This window comes from Rhea pennata, chromosome 7 (genome assembly GCF_028389875.1).
Source record: "Rhea pennata isolate bPtePen1 chromosome 7, bPtePen1.pri, whole genome shotgun sequence".
Taxonomy (NCBI): Eukaryota; Metazoa; Chordata; class Aves; order Rheiformes; family Rheidae; genus Rhea; species Rhea pennata.
Window position 1 is genome coordinate 28,415,692 of NC_084669.1, and position 21,447 is coordinate 28,437,138.

Here is a 21,447-nt window from a genome sequence, read left to right on the forward strand (position 1 = left end):
TCCTGTGGCAGTGTGAGATGTTGTTCGGTAACGTACAGCCATGTTCTGCCTGAAGAGTCTCTGCAGCATCACTGTCTACATCATTTCCATCAGTGCACTGCATCTCTTGAGCCATTGGTGTAAAACAAGATTTCAATTAACAGAGCAGGAATTTTTCTTCAGTGTTACTCACAGTAACTGTAACCAGTCTCAGCTTTGCTATTGCCTCCTCTTCCTGCCTTTGGAACGGCTTATTCTTCCTGCAGCTGTAGAATGAAAGGCAGTTGTAGGAGTTAGTGTGTGGCACCACTGGAGCATTTAAGTGCATCTGCCAAGGGGAATTTTGTAGTTGATTGCACATTTTTCAGTGACACAGAGATAGAAATTCTGTAATTATGATACATGATGGAGGTGGTCACAGGAGCCCCATACTGACAATTTATCGATGTCTGTAGCAAAGGATCTGGATCTATCTACAGAGAATAGAAATTTTTTGTACATTAGCATATTCTACTTTCAATCTACATTTTAAAAAAAGAAAAAAAAACTTTATCTTCCTAAAGTCAGCATAGTGTCTCTCACCTGTGTTTGTTCTTCTTCTTTCCATCTATCCTATTTTTTTTATGAGCATTTGCATACTTTTCTGTAATCTTATTACAGTTCTCTGCTCTTGTGTCCTTTCCCCTTTACAGCTTCTCTTAAAGAAAAAAAAAAAAAAAAAGCTTTCAGCTCCTTCATCATCATTTGCTTCTTTTTCATTTCATTTGAGAAATATGGAAAATATTTGACCCTACCTTATAGAAACTGTGACAGGTAAGGGCCAAGTTCAGCCATGTGTTTTCTTTCTCTTGTAAGACTGACAGCAGGGAGGGTGTGCTGAGAAGTGAACCGGCATAGGTGTAGCCATAGCCCATAGGTGAACTCATTCTTACCCAGTCAACTATTAGCAGATTTCAGATGAATTTTTGGTTAGGGATACACAAAGAAAAAGCCACTGTCTGTTCGCTGGTTTTTAGGTTGGCCCCTTGACATTATACAGTATGGTATTTAGTGTAATAGATTTTTTTCATACACTGAGATCAGAACTTGAGCTCTCCTTAATCCTCAGATGATCATATGATCAAATCAAGATTTTATTTTGCAAATGGATTTCTATGTAGCTATTTTTTGATTGACTAAATTCTATTAAGAGACCTTACTGCAAAATTTTGGCCCAGATGGTTGTATGATCAAAAAAGCTATAAAGCTTGCAATTTCTACGATCCATGAAATAACAAACCCTTTTATGTTCTGCTTTTATAGTTTACTTTAAAAGCCTGTTTAGGAACCACAGAAAACCAAAACTGCAATTATACCTAAGTCTTGCATCATTCATCAACATGAAGAAGTAGTTACACAATATTCAGAGTGCAACTGAGATACTGACAGCTTAAAAAAAAGCATTGAAACAAGACCAAAAAAAAACACCAAAAGCTTATGCACAAATCCAAAAATCCCGTAAATGAGGAAGGATTCTGTTTCTCATCTTTAAGCCACCTAAGATAACGTGGCTTCTTTTCAAAAGTGATTTAAACATTTCACATACAAGATCCATTTTAAGTCCCAATCTGTTTTTCCTAAGGTAAAGCAGTGGCACTCTGTACCATTATTTGATTGGTACTCTCTGAGGCTGTTTTTATCCTCTGAGTATTCTAACTAGATTGTTTCCACTTTTAATCTATATTTAACAGCTAATAATGAACACTTATCTAAGAATTTTTGTAGGTTTGATGTGAATATTATTAAAGTTTGCATAAATGAGTTTCTACAAATTAAGCTTTCTTGCAAGTTTTCAAATATCTTTGCTTTCAGGGATTATGGAAATAAACTACAGGTAACTATTTTTCTTGTGGCATTTCAGATTTTTTCCATTTGCACCTGGAAGTGTATGGGCAATCATAGCTGAGAAAATGCTAAGAGATTTCAGAAGCTTTCAAGATAAAACACTGTTCGTCATCTGGTGTGATAGGTAGCTAGAGGTAACCCAAAGGTGTCCCCTATTTCTTTTCAATGTGTTTGTGTGCACACGCATACACATGCACATATATGTACACAAACTATGTAAATGCTATTTCACTCCTCTCACCATTAATTGTAGAAGCAGCAAATCTTAAAAACATGGTCACTGCTTCTGTTCAGAAACACATACAGACATCACACTACAATTGCATTAGGGAAATAGTTTGACTATAGGTGTCAGGCAGATGGATACAATCTGCTGTTATGGATTTATACCATAGCAAATGTAAATATCCTCAGCAGAGTATGGCATACTGCTAATCTCTGTATTTTTGTGTAGACAGATGTTTAATGTGTCCTTTGGATTTATCTCAACCCACCCAACAAATGGGCCAAACTTCTTCAGTTACTCTCCAGGCTTTATAAAACTAACAAGTATTTATTTTTTTGATAAATTAGATTCTAAGCAATGTTACAGTCAATGATACCTCAGCTTATTACACATATTCTGCAAATAGTTCAGGCATTTTGAGCTCTGGTGCCTGGTAGCTGATTCCAGTGACCAAGAATAGAGGCATACTGTGAAGTACTAATCTTGCTAAAGTCAGTGGAAAACTCACATGCTCCTCTTTTAACTACAAATCTAATTTGAGAGTGTGATTAAAAATGGATTTTAAAGGTATGTTATGGTGGCCTACTATCCCTAGGCCAGGGGATACCACAATCATATCAAGGATACAACGTATTATAAGCCCCTAATAGGTTCCTGGCAGTCCCTTTTGAGAGCTGAATCTTCCTCTGTGTCTCAGCTCAGAATTAACTCTTAGTAGAGCTTGAGGAAAATCACTTCAACTTCTTCTGAAAGGAATTGGCAAGTGAGGCAAAATTTGCTGTGGAACATCTTACGTTCTTCCAAGTAGTTTAAATTTTCGCGTAATATAATCTTTGTCTCTGCACTGCACAGACACAAAATTCAGTTGGAAGCTTTGAAGTATTTGGTAAATTCTTAAGATCATTAATAGAAATAAGAGAACATGTATGAGCAAAGTTAGATATAAAATAGGCTATTGTTGGGGTTTTTAAATAGTTTTCTCCTTTAGGAAAAATTTGGCAGTTAGATGCTTTGACAGACTTTTAGTGGGTTAAAACACAAAGAGCTCTGCAGAAATCTGGAAATAAGCTACTTGATGATACTTAACATGGGATTCCCCAAAAGGGATTAGAAGTGATAGTCAAAAAGAAAATTTTTGAAGTTTGAATAAAAAACAATTTTCCATCTTCATTGCTTACTTTGTTTTCCCTTTTTTATGATATATAGGTAGTATTGAATTGCAGGTAGCAGATGGGATTCTTGTTCTTCTTTAGGCTTTAATATTACTTCATATATATTTAAAGTTTTTAACGGGTCTCATGAATTCAAATGAGATGTTACAGTCCACAGCCACAACTGCAGTAACAATTACACCGTTTTTAGAAAATACTCAGCCCAGGAGTTGACAAATGAATATTTATACGCATCTGTCATCAGGGAAGCAAAATACAACTTGGATATGATCTTACTCTTAATAAAATGGATAGGAAACATCTAATGCTAGAAATGATCCTTTAAATATTTCCCCATCCCAGCTCTTTCTCCCCAAAATGGGATAGGAGATAAGATTCACAGAATAGAAACATGATGCAGGATCTTTCTGAATTATTGCTAGAATAGATATTTTTCCTCAATTTGCAATCCTTTCTTATCTTGAAACACACTTAAACAAAAATTTTTTTGCACATAAAACACATAGTAGAAAAGCAGGAATATTTTTCCATTAAGAAAACCTGGCAATTTATACAGATCAAGAAAACAGAAATGAAAACAGTCTTTATCTGGAACTTAGAATTTCACTCCATCCCTGTTTTTATATTTTCCTCATGAAGCTCAAGGAACTGGAGCCACAGGGAAAAGGGTAGGAGAATATGCCCATGACAATAAAAATGCACGAAACTACATAAAAATAAATGAGGTACATATTCTATCAAATTTAAATGTGAGTAAAAGCTTATGAAATGCAATTGATCAGATTGTTTAGAAAGAATCAAATCTCTCTTCTTTTTCCTAGTGAAACGAGATGGATGGGGAAAATCCTGCAGCCCTGATATATCTACTCTACGCCTTTTGCTAGTAGTTAGTCATATTCCTGCACTGGCAGGTAAGATATTAAAGGTCTAACAATCATAATTATTTCAAGAAGATTAAAGAAAACATGAGTGACGTTGACAGTCAGCCCTGCTGGAGCTAGTCAAAAAATGTTTAGTTGAAAAGCTGTAATTACTATGCAGTATTGGAGAAACACTGACCTGAACAGCAACAGATCCAAAAAGGATTAGTTTACTATTGATGGTGGCAGTGAACAATTAACTCGCAAGAGCAGTTCTTGCTCGAGGCTGGGCGTCAGCTTGATGCCTTGTTCTTAAACTGAAGGTGTTGTCTTGGACAAGCACTGAAAACATAACCTGTCTGTCCACTAGAATGGTATTTTCCTCTCCCCTCCTTTACAGGAGATATTTAGTTTGTCTCTGGCTATGGGCTAATGACCTGGTGCCTCTGAGATGCGAAGGGCTGGTGTCTGATGCTGAGCATGAGGAAGACCATTTTGTGTGCTGTCAGGAAAAATGTTATACTGGTTAATATCAGAAGGCAGTGGCTGCCCTGGAGGCAAATTAATAAGCAAAACGTGCAACCTAAGTATTTTTCAGTGAGCCAGTACCTTGGTTTAAATTGAGTTGGTGGGCTGGGTAGGAGGAGGAATCTCTCGCATTGTGTTTGGGGAGGTATCCATTCCCTTTCGTTTGCTCAGGGAGTTTCCCTCTCCTCAGGTGACAGCTGATGTACTTCTAGATTGCTTATCCCTGTTCCCAGTTCCTGGGCTGTCTTTGTTTTTCTCTGGATGTCCTCTGTTCTTCCTGGACCATTGGAAGCAGTGATGGGACACCAGAGCATAGGGCATAAATGCAACAAAGTTGTTCTGTGTGCTTTAATGTCACAGCTATAGTTCTGTGCCTGCACCCTTCAGGCAGACTGCCGTGGGCTGCGATGTCGTGTGTGTCGTACCCTGATAGGCAGGGACTCGTGCCAGGTTCACGCGAGCTGCAAGCCGGGAGACTGGTTTCTTGTAGCTCTTACCCATATCCAGCTCCTCAGCGTGTAAAGCCCTCTGCGTTTTCTCCAGCTGGTCCCTCTTACTTCATATTTTCTCTCACTGTTTTTTCCTTACAGTTTCATGCTGATTTCAAGGAAGGGAGTCTGTTCAAGGCTTCCGTACAGAATTGTTCATTAACCAAAAGTAGATTAGAATGTAGCTAACATTCATCTTATGAATTATCCTCTCACCAAGTTATCAAAAAATGAATTGTGTGTATGCTGGTGGCTTGTAAGGATCCTTTTGATCTATAGGAAGATTGATTGATTGATCTATACTAAGTCTGAGGCAGATTCAGATGCTGTATGAAAACATTTGCTCCCATGAATTTGTTGGGCTTCACTCCAGCAAAATAATATACTTTTGCAGCTCAGGCTGGGAAGTCTTGTCCATCTGTTTTCAGAGTTAGAGAACTGTAGTGAAGTATGGAAGACAGTCTAAAAGTGTAGTAGCCAGGAAAACTGGGAAGAAATGGCTTTTCTTCTGTTCATTTCAATATGACAACTCTGGCAATGTAGAAGAGGAAAACTGGTTTCACGATGAGATGATACTGCTGTTATTTAGAGGACGTGAACTATGCTCTGGGATTCTGTGTATTTTCAGTTGTTTTTCCAATAATTTCTGTGAATTTCTAGAATAGCCGACAATTTCAGGAGTGATATTTCTTGAATAAACCCTAGCAACATAGGAAAATTTTTGCAAATGCAGTAAAAGCAATAGTTCAATTCACTGTCACTCATCTTGATCACATTATATGAGGGTTTTTGAGTAGCCGTTAGTTTTTTGGCATAAAGTCTTCTAATTCCAAAAGATTTACAGAAAACACGGGGTTGTTATTTCATTATTCTTCCATTTAAAACATTTCACACTTTATTAGGTAACACAAACCTTATGTGACTTTGGTGTTTAAATTTTAAACCAGCTATAGTCAAAGTTAACAAAAAATAGGCTTTCTCATAGGCTTAAACATGAGGCAGAAAATAGTGAATAAACAGTTCTAAATAAATAACGCAGAGATGGAAAAAGAATTAGTTTGTGCATTTTTGGTAATGCACAGCAGAACCAAGAATTAATTGTTGTAGTTCTCTTTTCAGGATATAGGAGTGTTTCCTCTGAAATCAACTTTAGACGTAAGTGAATCCTTTTTTTTTTTTTCTATGCATAGTCAGAGAATAGTATTGAGTAGACTACCTAACTGGTTATCATATGGACAATTTTGCATTTTTAAAAAAAATTAATTTATTTTTGCTAAATATGTTTTTAATAATATACGCAAATCTCTTCAGAGAGCATAGAGTGCTGCATGGGTTGGGAGTGTGCAATGATGTCCATATGATACCTGATATTGTCGTTATTTTATGCAATACAACTGTACAGTGTGAAGGGCAATAGGTTTTCCTCATGCACTGTCCAAACTGATATTGGATGCAGGCATATTGGGAGTGATTCCACATCTAATGATTATCATCAGTGGAAACTAGTGGCAAAGAGGAGTTAGACTACTGTATGCAACCTAAGATCATGCCAGCTTTTCAGCTGGCTTTGGAAATCAAGGTAAAAGTAGGCAGTGGCAAAATCCCTGTCTGTAACACAGTTTTGACTTGTAAATATCATGGGTGTCTTTGCATCAACAGGGAATGTATGTTGTATTTGCTTAACTGTAACAGCTAAGAATGTGCCATATCTAGAGGAGAAGGTTATCACATATTATCTTCTTGGAACTGCCTAAACAAAACAGACTGGACAGTCAGTTTTTCACGGACACAGCAACAACTGAGAAGACTGTACATAGGTTACCTAAAAACATTTATCTGCACTTAGGCAGAAAAGAGATTAGGAGTTAGATGTAACAATATAACATTCAGCTGTATGTGAGGCAATGTTCAAAGCTCTATGCTGCACTATGATTAGAATTCATACATAAGAACTACTTAAAGAGGAAAGAATTTTGAATTCATATTTTCGAAATGATTGTCAACCAAACATGATAAAATAAAGACAGAAGAAAAGAGGAGGAGGAGGATATGCTATGGGACTTATTTTGTTGCTATGAGGAATCTCTTCCTTAGTTATAGTTTCATGACTCTGGATTGCTGAGGTTGATAATTTACTGTACACGAGAGCAATAGGCTTGTGTAGGATCTAGTTAAATTTGAATCTTAAAAAGAAATGGGGTAGCTGAATTTGTGTCATGTTCAGATTAGTGATTCAGATGTAAGATAGTCCTCCAGAGAGACTATAATGTTCTGTGAGAAAATCTAATAGAAATGTACTGGCAATACATTTCATCCAAACAGCAGCGCTGGAGATGGATGTGCTCTCTGCACACACAGCAGAGAGATACAAACGCAAAGCAGCTTTGCCCCATCCCCAGCAATGCGCCTTAACTCTGATGCAGAAGGGTCACATTTACATCTAGAAAAAAAAAATGCCCCAGCAACATTTGTTTCAGCTTCATTTGAGGAAACATTGGTGTAGGCAGGATGTCTGTGTAGGTGTTTCATGCCTTTAGTCTAGCTTGGCAAGGCTGGGAAGCACAGCGTGTTCTGGGACTGAGAAATCAAAGTGATAGCAAGCTGGGAGCTGAATCTATTTCCTTTCGACTCCCTTACTGAAGCCTAGCTGTATCTGAGATGCCACCAGGAATGATATTCTATGTAATGTGACCATGCCATTCTTCACAGGGAAGTAGACCTAGGCCTCCAGCCTTTTGCATACAGGCAGTAAAGCAGTTGTCAGTCTGTGGCTACTTGGCTTAGACTAGTGTGAAAATGTTGGCTTTTCCCACTACTTATGCTACAGTTAGTTGTCCTCCCAGAACTGGATTTTAAATTAGCATTGCTGCTTGGTAAAATGTTCACACACTAAAAAATGACATCCCATTGAGCCTGGCTTCCCCTCTCTTTTTCATCCTGCAAGAACAAATAAGATGGTAGTTTTTCTGCTCCAAAAAATAATTGCTTTTGCCTGCGGTGTTTAACTCAGATTGTAACTGGTAGTGAAGGCAGCCCCAGCAAGCACTGCCACTTAACAGAAGTATTGCAAGAAAGTCATGAGTGGTGGCAGGATGGTCCAGCCCCGAGTGGGCACCAGAGCCTTGGCCAAACTATCTGGCCGGCAAAATGTTGGGTCTGATGCTCCCCCCCGTGGTTGAAGTACATGCACAGCCTGCCCCAAACCTAACGTAACACAGCTGCGGAATTGCAGAAATTTCCCCCATGTTCTGAATGTGCTAGAGAAATCTGAACATTTGGCATCAGAACAGCTTATTCTCCTTTAATGAACACTGCATGCATTTTCATCTTGTCTGCCAGCCAGTTTTTCCCTGGGAGTGTGAAAAAATTAAAGGAGGCAGTGCTTAAAGGCGGTAATTTACCTGTGCCTTATGGACTGAACAAGTGCTCTGAGCAGCTCGCTTAACGCCCAGTCGCGCTCAGGCAGGATGCTTCAGCTTCAGCCCAACCGGTAACGCTTCGTGCCGTATGGTTTCCTTATCCTCGTTACGGTGAGGGCATTCCATCAACGCTCCTAGTTTACGAGCGGATGCCTGCAAAGTATTTTGATGGCGTTGATCTGTTTTGATCACGCCTAGGTTAATGTGTGCTTCCAGCACCTTAGCAGGCATGCAGCCTTTAGAAGCTATTTCAGACTGCTACCACATAGGATCGTAGGAGCATACAAACAACACAACGGAGCCAAAAGCACTGGAACTGCATAGTAGAGATGTTTGTTGTTGAAAGTTGTATCTGAAAAAGTAGTTTTGCTTTGTGTGCTATTTAAATGTACATATAAATTCAAAAAGCAATCAGATGCTTTTTGCAAAAAACTGACTCAAGAACAAGCATATCAGAAATTCATATGTAATTTAATATATGTTCTTACCTGTACTTTTGCTTGGCAAGTGGAAACTATGAGATAAATTGATTTAAAGAGAAAAAGTGACAGAAACATAATTCTTGTGTTTAATATTAAAGGCCAGACTAACTATAAGAGTATGCCAAGAGAGCATGGCAGCCTGCCTACATGGCAGCCTGTAGGCAGGTAGGAGAAAAAAATTACAGAAAAATGTGGAGCAGTAGCCTGAGAGAGTATGTTTGAAGAACTTGGGGAGAATCAAGGCAAGTGAAATAAAAATGTTAAATGAAAAGTTTGAATATTTCCTTAAATCTCATATAATCTAGAAGCATCTAAAAAAGAAAGTTTGAGCCATAAACTTTCTTTCCTAACATTGGAAGTAAAATGTAAATGGAAAATAGATTACAAAACTTTGGTTCGTATTACTTTTGTGACCACATAATACTTTTAGTTAGATCAGTATTACAGGAAACCCACCCAGAATTCAATGCTAGTAGGTTTTTTTCAAAAATTGACACTTAGCATATAATTAGCACTGTTATTTGAGTCCTCGTAGTCTTAGAATATGTATTTACATTTTTGTTCTCTTATCTCTTCTTTGCCGAACCAAATAAACATTTAGTTTTGTTACATTTTTTGTTTAGAGGGGGGAAAAAGGGGCATTTGCAATGAGAGCTTGTTAATTTTCTGTCAGTTTTATTTTCTGCTCCAAAATCTTGGCTAGAAGACAGGTCTAAGGATTGGGATAGGTTCACAACTTTGTAGTTTTTGAGCTGCTCAGAGAGAATGGTATATTCACATTTCGGAGACTCTTTCTTAACTGAGAAGTTCAGATTTCTCATTCAAAACCAAGGCTAGAAGGACAAAGAAGAAAATAGGTATTTTTGTGCTTAAACAAACACAGAGTATTGGGAAATGATGAAGGGAATTGCTGTGAGAAGGGAGGGTAATTTGACTTTTTGGCTGCTGTTTGACTGTCCACCTAGGGTAAGATTTAAAGTACGACGTCAGAAGAACACAAGAGACCTTAAAGGGGAGCTCGGAGCCCAACACGTTCCTCGGTCCAGCCGTTGGTTACCTTTCGGTGGACATACTCATTTTGTCAGCCAGGAAATCCTGCCTAGCAATAATGTCGTAGCAGAGCAGTTCTGTTGGATTTGAGTCTCAGGGAACTGATAGACGTGATTATTTTCCGTAATCGTTTCCCTTACCCAGTAGGTTTGTTGGTTGGTTTGTCAGGTTTTAACAAACGTATTTCTCATTTGTTTGTGTCCTTTTACATTTGAGCAACAGGGACGCTGATCTGGGGATGCAGCGGCACGTATTTGCTTATCTCAGTAGCACAGAACAGCTCTTGCGCTAGTTACTGGTGTGTGTCTTCCCCCAGGCGCCTGGAGTCCTCAGCAGAGCTGTGAACAGAGCCGAGGCTCCAGCCAGCAGCCTTTTGCTGCGCCTAGGGAGGACGGAGGGCATTGCTACCTCGTATTTCACTGGCGTTGTGGTAAAGCAAGCAGGCAGAGCCGCTTTAAATGTGAAGTTTTTTCTACTGTCTTATCTGGCTGCACGTCTGAGTTCTTCCTGATGCTTGACCCTGCCGTTCGGCTGCCTTCACTGAAATTTTTTTCCAAGCTTTCTTCTGTGGTGTGGTTCATTTAACTTTGAAAAATCAGACTTCAAGTTAAAACACAGAAAATAAGCCAAAGTTTAATTTGTTGGTTTTGTTTTGTTTTAAGAAAAATGCTTTAATTTTTAAGCTAATGTCATGAGCTTCTGGGTATAAGTCATGATTTTTTAATACTTAAGAGGAAAAATACTGGACTGATGTGTATACACAATGGAATATTTCTGTCTAGGATTATATCCTGTGGTGAGATATATAGCCAGACATATGACCAACGAACTATTTATTTTAGTAAGTATTGTGTATATTTTATGTTATTTATCTGCACAGATATGAATTTCATCAGAGACAAATTATTCAGTATACTCAAACAAATTAACTGTTCAGTGTCCTGTATATTATTAGGTTATATCACCTATCAAAAGACTAGCAGTTGTACTTGTTCATGATAAAATATCATGAAAAAAACTTTAAAAAAGAATCCTTCAAAGTCTAATCACAAAATTTTGAGTCACAATACCCGTGCCGTACGGCGGACACAGGAAGAGCCTTGCCAATAAGGAAGATACCTGTCTTGTTCGCTTTAGGCATTGGTCACTTATATAATGGCATGAAGTTCTGGGAGCCCAGTGATGAAAATAATTTTTCTTCTTTTCCTATCAACTATGAAAATCCAGTTGATTTCAGACTTTTATTTGTCTGTAAATTTTTTAAATGTAAAATGACAATAGATACTGTGCTCCGATACAAGTACTCCGATATCTCAAATTTTTGTACCTAGGCCCAAACCATTACAGTTTGAGATTAGGTTGGAATATGCTTTCCACTGGAGAAATAAGAGGGTTGAGGTGGTGAGTGTGGTATTCTGCTCTGCCAACCATATCTCACAAAGCGTGTAATACCCCCTGTGCGAGCCCAGGATTGTGGAAAACATTTCCCCTAATTCTCCCTCCAACTTAAACCTGCTTCAGTTGGTGCACGCAAGAGGTCAGTCTGTATCAATAAGCAGTTATCCTGCAAGCTTATTAAAGAAGAATATGGCAGTGCACCTGAATAGCTTGAAGTTGACTTTTCTGAGGATAAACGGCAGTGGTGATGACGTGAGCCTCAGTCTAGGCTGTTGGCGTCTTCCCAGCTGTAGATACTGGGTGAGTATACCTAGCTCATCTGTTAGAGTTTCCCTGCTCTTCCCACCCCTACTAACTAGATTAAAACTAGGTTGAGATTATCTGTGATGTGATTTGCAGCATGCAAAGTGAGTCCCAGCCTGGTCTGTTCTAACTGCTTGTGAGTGGCACAAAACGTATCCCTCAGGATTTGCATTAAAGACGCATCTGAGTGCCTAGGTTGTTGTTAGTTATACTCAAAATGTAAACACAGGACGATAGATTTTAGAGAACTTTTTTTTTTTCTTTCTCATTTCTCTTTCAGTCATAAATGAATTGGCTAAGCATAAGTAATGGGGTAAAGTCATCAGATTGCACATTAACTTTTCTTTAGAAAATTCACCAAGAAGCAATTAGTTTTTTTTGTTGTTGTTTTTCTTTTTTTTAAAAAAAAAAGAGACCTGATTCATTTGGTTTCTCTAGTAACTGCTAACCATAAATAAAATCACACCTCCTCAGCTGAGGAAGTACTCAAATACCTGACTGACCTTTGTTCACGGTGGTTTCTTTACCCTCAGGTTTCAAGGATTTTGCATTTGTATACATTTCTTCATATTTTTTCAGAGGACAAAATCTCATGTAGACGTGTTATACAGCTGAAATACTATCTTTATCTTAAATATTTTGGGAACAAAACAAATTATGGTATTAAAGGTGGCTAACTATCAGGTAGCTATAAAAAAGACAGAAAATTGGGAAAGGAATGAAAATCGAGGCAGCTGAGTGTGCTTGACATCTTCTATTTGCTAGTAAAAATGCATTTTCAAGCACATTCACAACTTTAATGTCTCCTTATGTGACATTAATTTACATAAATTATTCTTGAGCATATCTGGCAATTCTCAAATGCCAAAATGAGCAAGAATGGGGATCGGCTCACATGTAACTTCTTTAGGCCTTTCTGAAGTTGAAGCAAGCATACCTCTACAGTGGTCATTTGGGAGAACTTGTTAAAAGAATAAGTGAGTAAGGAAGACATTTTAGCATCCTAGTCTAATAACGTGGCAGGAGGGGAGACTACAGGAAACTGTATGTTCCCGCTTTCTGAATCCAGTGAATAAAGAACTGTATTTGAGAAAGCTCTTATCATACATAGGAACAACACATTCATTTTTTCCCCAATGAAGGATGACCGTAATTGATACATAACAGAAAAAGCTTTAGAAAAGGGCCAATTATAAAATTTTACAATAGCCCAGCATAAATAATTGCTTAATATGTTTTGAGGTGTAAAGAGATAGAAGAATTGGTGATTCCTTCATTCGTAAACTGTGTAATCTTGGCATATAAATATAGCCTTAACATACGTGCATCTTTTCATGATCACTACTCACTTATACCATTGGCACCTCTCATGCTTTGTGTGTTTTTTATTCTCTATAATCCTTTTATTCTCTCTGTGACTCTGCAAATATACTCTGTAATACTTTGAAGATTAATCCTTTAATTAAAGGACATGGTTAAATAATGAAAATCTGACTTGCTTATGCTTAAGTGGCATGTACCATCTCCAACCATTAAAGTACATCTAGAAGCATATTTCACTTGAAGCAACAAAGTATAAGCTAATATTTTCAAAAGAAGGCTTAGAACTGCTGCTGCATGACATACCAAATAGGCATGAATATCTTATCCTGTATTATGCTTCAGTTAAAACACACATCACATAAGACGTAGTTTAATTCATCTCTGTCTGCTATTGTCATTTAACACGAGAAACACCTTTTCTGTTTAATAAACAGAAAAGCCTTAATTTTAAGAGTAAACTAGTGTAACACCTCACAGCCAATTGAAGGTGCAGTGATACATGCTGAATCAAAATCTAAATATTCTACAGCACAGGTTGTTCAAAATTCTGTTTGAAGCCTATTCTGCCTATAGACAAGCAGGTCATAAGCTCGCTCAAGTGGAATCCTATTTCTTCAGAATTACCAGTTTGTTCTCATAGGTGCCTTCATTTGAGAAGTCTGTCCCACATCTCCTGCCCTAACAAAGTCTTCCTGCTGGCTGAACAATAATAGACTAAATAATCCTGCCTGCTGCCAGCATTCAACAAGGCACAGATGGAAGTTACAGTGATCAGATGTTTGAGCAGCAGAACATACTGCTTCTAGTCATTTGTGCTGAAGTGTTTCACCGGGAGGATAAGTTTATCCACTTGATCTCTTCAGTTCTGACTTGAAACAGAGCCCTGGTGGTGACTTTTTATACTTAATGGTCCATCAGATATCATTAAGACTTCTCGTAACTTGTAGGCATGGAAAAAACATGATATATTTAGATCAAAAGATGAATTCTATTCTTTTTTGGATAAAAAGCCACATCTGATGAAGTGTTACAAAAATACTGAGCAGGCTACTGTCTATCCTGCAAGTAAAACCCTGAGGCTAGAACTGACTGAATCATAACAACTGTTTCACTAATTCCACAATATCTGTAGGAATTATGACCTTGTTGGGTAACTAAGCACAGGTAATTTTGAATAAGTCAGGAATGTCATGTGCGTTATTTGAAAAAGGTGGAACAAAATATTGTACTCCATCTACCCTCTGCAGGCTATGTGAAAGGGAATTCCAAGCAAATGCGAGGGAAAGAAAAAATGATGGAAAGAGTTTTACTGAGTCTGAAGCCTTGACTGGGGAGGAAGGGATCAAGGGAAGACTCATGAGCCGCAGGAGGTAAATTTGATGAATGACCCAAGTAGTATGGGCCCTGTTCAAAAGTTCTTGGCCTCAATATTGTTTAGTGATCGAGCATTGGTGAGCTAATATGGTAAGGTGAACTGTAATTTGTGACATTTGTGACTGTTCTTGTGCAGTGTCCTCATAAACCTGTCAGACTGATGTACCGCAGATGCTAAAGGAGTCAGTGTATCAGCTCCTGACCACATGCAGCTAATTAATTCCCACAGCGTCATCCATATCTGCATTTCTCTAGCCTACCTTTTCTCTTTTCTCTGCATTTGACTTTTGTGATTGCTTAAAACTTTGAATAGTAGTAATTATGTTACATACGTCTGTCCTATGACTGGAGTCAAATGCTGGTCTGAATAGAAATCTCCATTGCCTTGATGGAGATCAAGAGAGGTCATGCTGATCCTGAGAAACAATGTGAAAGGACCCACAACTGCTCCATACTGTCTGTTTGGAAGGGTGGGAGTGGGTTGTGTGCATTTTCTTTTCATGGACTCAGTTTATTTGGAAGTGACATATTGGGGGCTTCCATTTGAGCCAAGCTGGCACCATCTGCCTTTTGGGAAGTGTGTAAGGGTGGGCTGCACCACACTAGTCTGATGAAAAAACTTTCTCCTTGATCACAATGCAGGCTAAGAAATCTTGGAGACTTCAATAAACTTGATGTGAGTGGAATCACATTCCTACCATCTGAGGAAGTTCTTTTAAAGCTATCTTTACCTTTCTGTTCTGAAACATAGACATACTTGAGATAATGCTTAGTGACATGACCTTCTGGTTCTTCAGTGAATCTCTCGAGCAATTTTATCTAAATTAGCAAAGATGCTCAGTGACAAACAATTGGAGATGAACTAATATGAGGAGTTCAGCAACCTCTGGATGATGCTTCACAATACAAACTCAGCTCAATCCCTTTTGTAGCATTGAACTACCAGGTTCAAAGGGTTGTGACTTGCTGCATAGAATGTTTTGAATTCAGAAATTGTTCTGGAGAAAATATTCATAAGTTAAGCTTATAAATGTAAATTAATTTTAAATTGTATTTTAAAGTGTAATTTTAAAAATGTATTTGTCTGTAGTTGGGAATTTCTAAAGCTGCAAAGACCTATTCAAGTCTAAACTAGATTTCTCTCTTACAGAAACCAAGTCACCAAAATCTGCTTTTTTCACAAAACTGTCATCAATATTATCAATGTAATAGTGATTGATCACAGAGGACCATGTTCTGTTCTGTATTTAGTCCATCTATATCAAATCAATATATCATCCTTGTTCACTCTCTGAGACTGTCATTTAATATGGATTTTTTTCAGCATTATTGCTGAATAAGAAGGCCTTCCCGTATTTTAAGTCTCAGCATTTGCCAGTAATTTGGAGATTTTATCACTCTGAAAGACAGTGGCTAATAAGGAAAAGGGAAAATTGAAGGGAGAGGAAGGGGAGAAGGGAAATGGGGAACATAATGAAAGAGGAAAGACTCATTCAGGATGTTTTGCGATGCTTCAGCAGAAGACAGTGAGAGCTGTTTTAAACAACTTGTTTCAAGAGCATCCCTGTACTATCTTGGGAAGCATCAAATGAGGATAAATGGGCCCGACCCTTCCCAGCTACTGCTGTTGTGTTTTGTAAGAGAGAACACATACTTTGGATCTGGAAAAAGGAAGAAAAGTGTAAGAGAGATGTTCTCACCAAAACACCTTCCCATGGCTCTGGCCTGTCATTTATTAAAAGTTAAGGTTATATCATGGTTTCTGGATTTAGACAGGGCAAAACAAACATCTAACAGAATAACACAATTCTGAACTTTGTTTCCTATTTTAGGGCTTGAGTGTTGCTGTTCTATAATTCCAGACATCTGTACATTAACCATATGCAGATAGTTGAAGCCTGAGCCCAAGCAGGTCAGCTACTTGAGGCTGCATGCAAACAAGTGTGTTAACCAGCTGAGGCATTAAAGGCACAAATTGTGCTCACTTCCACTGCCAGAGACAACCAAGCAAACCAGAAATTAAGTGAGACTAAATTCACCAAGTTGAATGAATGAGCTGTGGTGTTGTTTTGCTGCATTTTCTCAAATGACACGATTGATTCATCTTTTAAGCAACTAAGTCAGCTCTTCTAGCATATGGTCTATAATTAAATTCCCTCTAAGTAGAGCTTAATTTCTTAAAACATTTTAAGGGAACGATTATCTACTACAGAGCGTAAGAGGAAATGACCTCTGAAAACACTGCAAAGCAATTATATTTAGTTAAATGTGATAGCATATGTGGTTTTGCTGTTTGTTGAAATTACCATATAATAAGAATTGCCCTTTTAAATGAATTAAGGAACAATTTATCATATGCTGATGGACCTGTGCCAAAATAGTATGACTGAAAAATGAAGTCATTAAAATACAGAAACACTACCAGTTTCAAACTTTGAAATCTAAACTAATAGATTTTTTTTTTTATCTGAAGGACTGCTGCAAAATCCTGTGACTTGACACATGTACTTGACTGAGAGTCAAGGGTATACTAAAAATGAAAAGTAGAAAGAAGCCTATGCTTGGTGTTGGGAATGATGATGAACAGAAATTTGACATCAGAATTTTTTTGAATGTGATGTATGAATCTTATGGTCCAGATCCTCAGATAATGTAAATCAGTGCAGCTCCCTTAATTTACCTTGATTTATTCCATATGATGATCTGACTTATTTCTTTCATTATATCATCTTTATAACATTCTTTTCTCTAAATTATGCTTCATTTAGTTTAGATGATGGAGTCATGTTTTCTTTCCATGTAGTTATTTCTTTGCTGCTTCACTTTCCAGCCCTTGTATCTCGGATGAAGTGGGGATGTTTGTGACACATCCTTATAGGAAACTGGTTAAGTAAAAAGGTCTCTTATTTTGAAACAAAGTTACTCTGAACAATTCTAGTTAATCCTTTTAAAGAGAAGTCTTTTGACCTTGTGTTTATGACTTTGCTTTTCCCTCAGTAGGTTACCCTCCAGATAACAGCACCTGGGCTAGTGTGCCACTGGCCTTTACACCCAGGATTACCAAACTGATCTGTAAGCCTCCCTAGCCTAAGAAGTTGGGCTTATCAGTTAGTCTTGCCTTGTCAACAGTAAGTCACCTGACCAGTTAAAAAGACTAAAAAGAAAAATTTAGGATTACTGCAGAAAGTATTATACTGATGTTCAGAAGGGCTTCCTGTAAAGTATTGGATGGATTTTTTTTTTCACACAAATGTGTTAGTCTATCAATTTTCCACATTTTTTTCCACCAACATTTTTTTATAGTTTTGTGGTGATTCTGACTTTTGTAATAGAAGTAAGAAACCAAAAAAAAAGAATTGTTTTGCATTTCAATTTACTATATGGAAATAACTATCTTATTTAGCTGCTTACTTGCTGCCAGGAATGACTGTTGGTATCTTACAATGAAGGTTATGTCCACTGCAGGAGATCAACGTTGTACTTTAGCTCTGCATTTAAATCTTGTGTAGAAATTATTCAGGAAGCCCATTGGATGCCTAACTGGGTGATTTCCCTGTGCACATAAGTACTTGTCTTTGCACAGACTCATGCAGAAGTATATTTTGCTGGCAAGCCAAAGAGAAAATTCTGACCTGAAATAGCATCAATCCAGTGACTGTGTATGAAGGTCACTCATTAATATACTGAGGGCAATATTTTATAAATGAGTTCAGCAGATTAATTTGCATATTTTTTAAAGCTTTTGAACACTGTGGAGTAAGCAGACACCATGGAACTGCAAAATATTCATGAAAAGGAAGTTATATTTTTCTCGGAAACTGGGAATGTAATGCAAGTAATCAATGGAGTCTTTAGTGGACATTTCTGACTATTTCTGGAAGACGCACAGGAATTATGCATGTGAAGTGGTCAAAAGCCATCATTCCTGATTTTCCCCAGTCTGCCCAGCTGTAAAATGGGGATTAGGATTTCAATTTGTGCTGTGCCTCAGATGCACTTCCTGTTCCCTCTTCTATCTTCCCCCTTCCTAGCTAGATTTATCCAGAAAAGGACGTGGGGATGCTCTTTGCCCAAAGTCTGAAGAGTCCACCAGTGCCAGTGCTTCAGAGAGCTGCTCACAAAGACAGGATGTCTTTTCTTAGCCACTGAGAATCTTTAGACCAAGGGGCACCCTGTTCAAACATAGAGTAATCCACATGTCTTGCGCAGAAGAGGAGTGGCAAGAAGAGAACATGTTTAAATGGCAAGTAGTGAAAACACATCTGTTTGACTACATTGTCCCAAGGGAATTGTTTGAGAAGATCCTATGATATTTGAAAATAGTTGTTTTTTATTACAGATAATCCAGTTGCGTGCAGATGACATAAAGTCAATCATCGGGAATACCTGGAACAGATGGAGCAGCAGTCAGTTCAGTTCGCTTTCTTCTTCCTTACGTTGACATTACTACACTTCCCACGGTTTGTGATCTCTCTTGTGATCCCAGCTTTAAGAAAGGTAGGTGTCATTCCTGTTTGCTGTGAACTGGCATAGCTATGAAAGCTCCTGTCACTTCATATATAATGCACACATATAGATATATAAAGTGCCAAATTCTAAGGGAAGATTTTATGTTAAGGATCCTCTAGAACACAACTGCAAAGTGACTGATGTCTTTCGTATCTCTCTCAATTCCGTTCTTTACAGATGAAGTAGTACATAATTTGCTGAAGTTTATGATCAGCATTTCCTGAAAGCATTTGCATTTTAGATATTAAATGTGGAGCTCTTATTTATGTACCAGTTATAGTATGTATTCATATTTTATTTTTGAATTCTAGGAATGAATTTTAATCCTCCTCCTTTCCTGAGACTAGTGTGAAATGCAGTTTTACATTTATGCTGTTAACATGGGAAACTTGAGGCATTTTATAAATGACTGTCAGGGCTAGTGTAAGATGATGAAAACTGGTGTGACAAGGGTGTGGTTGTGACCATAGGGTGTAAATACAGCAAGGATAGTAGTTTTAAAGCATGCGCTGTGATGCAGCAAATACAGCAGTTCATTTTCTTTAAAAGTTGCCTGCCTGAGGATTGTGGTTGCACAAACAGCTCACTAGCACAGAAATGATGGGACTTGAGTAGGAGCATTCAAAATGTGCAGCCATGTTATAAACTGTACATGCCTTAGAGGGCAAGCTCAACAAATTGACTATATTGCGTGAATGTGAAGAAATGCTCCAACAGGGAGTAAGAAGTGTTCAAACATTTACTTTTGTGATCTGGCAGGACCTATCCGAAAGACTAAGGATTAAAAATATGTATTTACACGTATTGCAATTTTTGAATGCATGTTGATATAAAAATAATTTCCATTGTAGACCTTTAGCATACCTTTTTTAGGCTATTGCAACGTATGCACCTTACTTGGCATCAAGATACCCTGATTGCAAATAATTTTTTAAACAGTTGAATGGTTTTGCCGCTACTAGTTTCACATCCTCTTATCCTGGTGCAACCACTTGATGATAACAGCCAGTTCTTATTCAACTCAGTCTTTCCAAAAGTAGAAACCAATTTCATGTGAGCTGACCCAAGAATGAATTCCCAGAAAGAAATGGGAAGATGGTCTTAAAGGAGAAAAGATGCATCAGGGTGTAGAATTATTTGAAATTTTTTTGTGACTCTAACTATTTTATTGTTGATCCAAAGAGTTATATATAACGTAGTGTTATAAATTGTTTTTTAAAAGTTTCTGAAGAATTGGAGATTTGGAGATCCTTAAATTGTGATAAATGTTGAAGTCCTAGAACAAAAAGCGAAAACAATCTTCAAAGTCCAGATGAAGCAATGTTCAAAATCCAGAAGTATGTTATAGCACCTAGCACCAGATGCCTGAGCCACAGGACTAGAAGTGGGATTAGGGATGCTAAAAAGGGAACCGGCACTCCTGCAGAGCCCTGCTCAGCCCCAAGCAGGGGGGCTTTCTATTTGGGCTTTCTGTATCCTTATACAGGAGGGCAGCCTTTGAAGCACTAGCTCCCCTGAGGTCAGAGGGAACAACTGGAATCAATAGTCTCCTTTAATAAATAATATGAGCTTCTGATAGCACCAAGATTTTTATTTCTGTTAGGCTGTTTTAAGGACACTCAGCAACACGATCACTTTTCAAAACCTTGTCCTTAGGCCACATTATTACAGAAACTGAGCTAGTAACTTCATTTGTTCTGCTTCTGCTAACCTGGATAGAGTGGGTAAATCATTGCTGTTTGGAAGTACCTGGAAATACTTGGCTAGAAGACACTGCAGAGGTACTGCAATGCTATCATTGATAGATAGCATTATGAATTTCTAATAATACTTTGTTTATTCAGCTGATAGTTTTTGAGAATTGGGCTATAAATTAGTGAAATCATGAAAATTTACATTATTGAACTTATGGGAAAAATCATACATGAAACTGAAGAGAAGCATCCACAGTTTTCTTTCACTTCTCTGCTATAGATATGGGCACCTCTGTGTAAGATCTTCTACAGCAGCCCATAATTAGCTATCCATATTAGATAATAGAAGATTAACATGACAGCTGGGAGCAGGGGAAGAAAGCTAGGAATTCCAGATGTGGTTTAAAGAATATGAAATGAACTGAATATATATTGCAGAAGAAATCCTTTCTGTTTGAATTTCAGGCTCTGGGTTTAGTGCTAAGTTCAGCATGATGCACATTAACTCTGACATAGGCATTGATTCAGAGCCGTTAGAGTGCAAGGAAATATTTTCATTGCTTTCATTAAACTTTTGATCAGTCCTGAGTGTAGAATTTATATAGGCTTAAAAAATTAGCAGTAGCTTGTACAAACATTGTTTCAGTATTACCAAATACTCTGGAAGCCTGATTATGATATAAATTTGTTTTCTATTACGCCATGTAGTAGCTATATCAGTTAATTAGCTATCAGTGGAAATTCTCTTGTTTGTACAA

At 37.7% G+C, this 21,447-nt stretch overlaps 1 protein-coding gene across 3 annotated transcripts in view; it reads left to right on the forward strand.

Annotated features, from left to right (window-relative positions):
* Positions 1-21,447, forward strand: part of LOC134142621 (pulmonary surfactant-associated protein A-like) — a 95,729-nt gene that overhangs the window by 33,394 nt on the left and 40,888 nt on the right. The window contains exons 1-2 of one of the 3 annotated variants that reach the window (XM_062579931.1): positions 4,144-4,172; positions 18,826-18,983. The exons of 1 other annotated variant lie outside the window; for it this stretch is intronic. The gene's annotated coding sequence lies outside the window, so the exon portion shown is untranslated. Of the gene's footprint in view, positions 1-4,143; positions 4,173-14,447; positions 14,483-18,825; positions 18,984-21,447 lie in introns of those variants that run through there. One more of the 3 variants, XM_062579929.1, reaches the window with a different exon arrangement.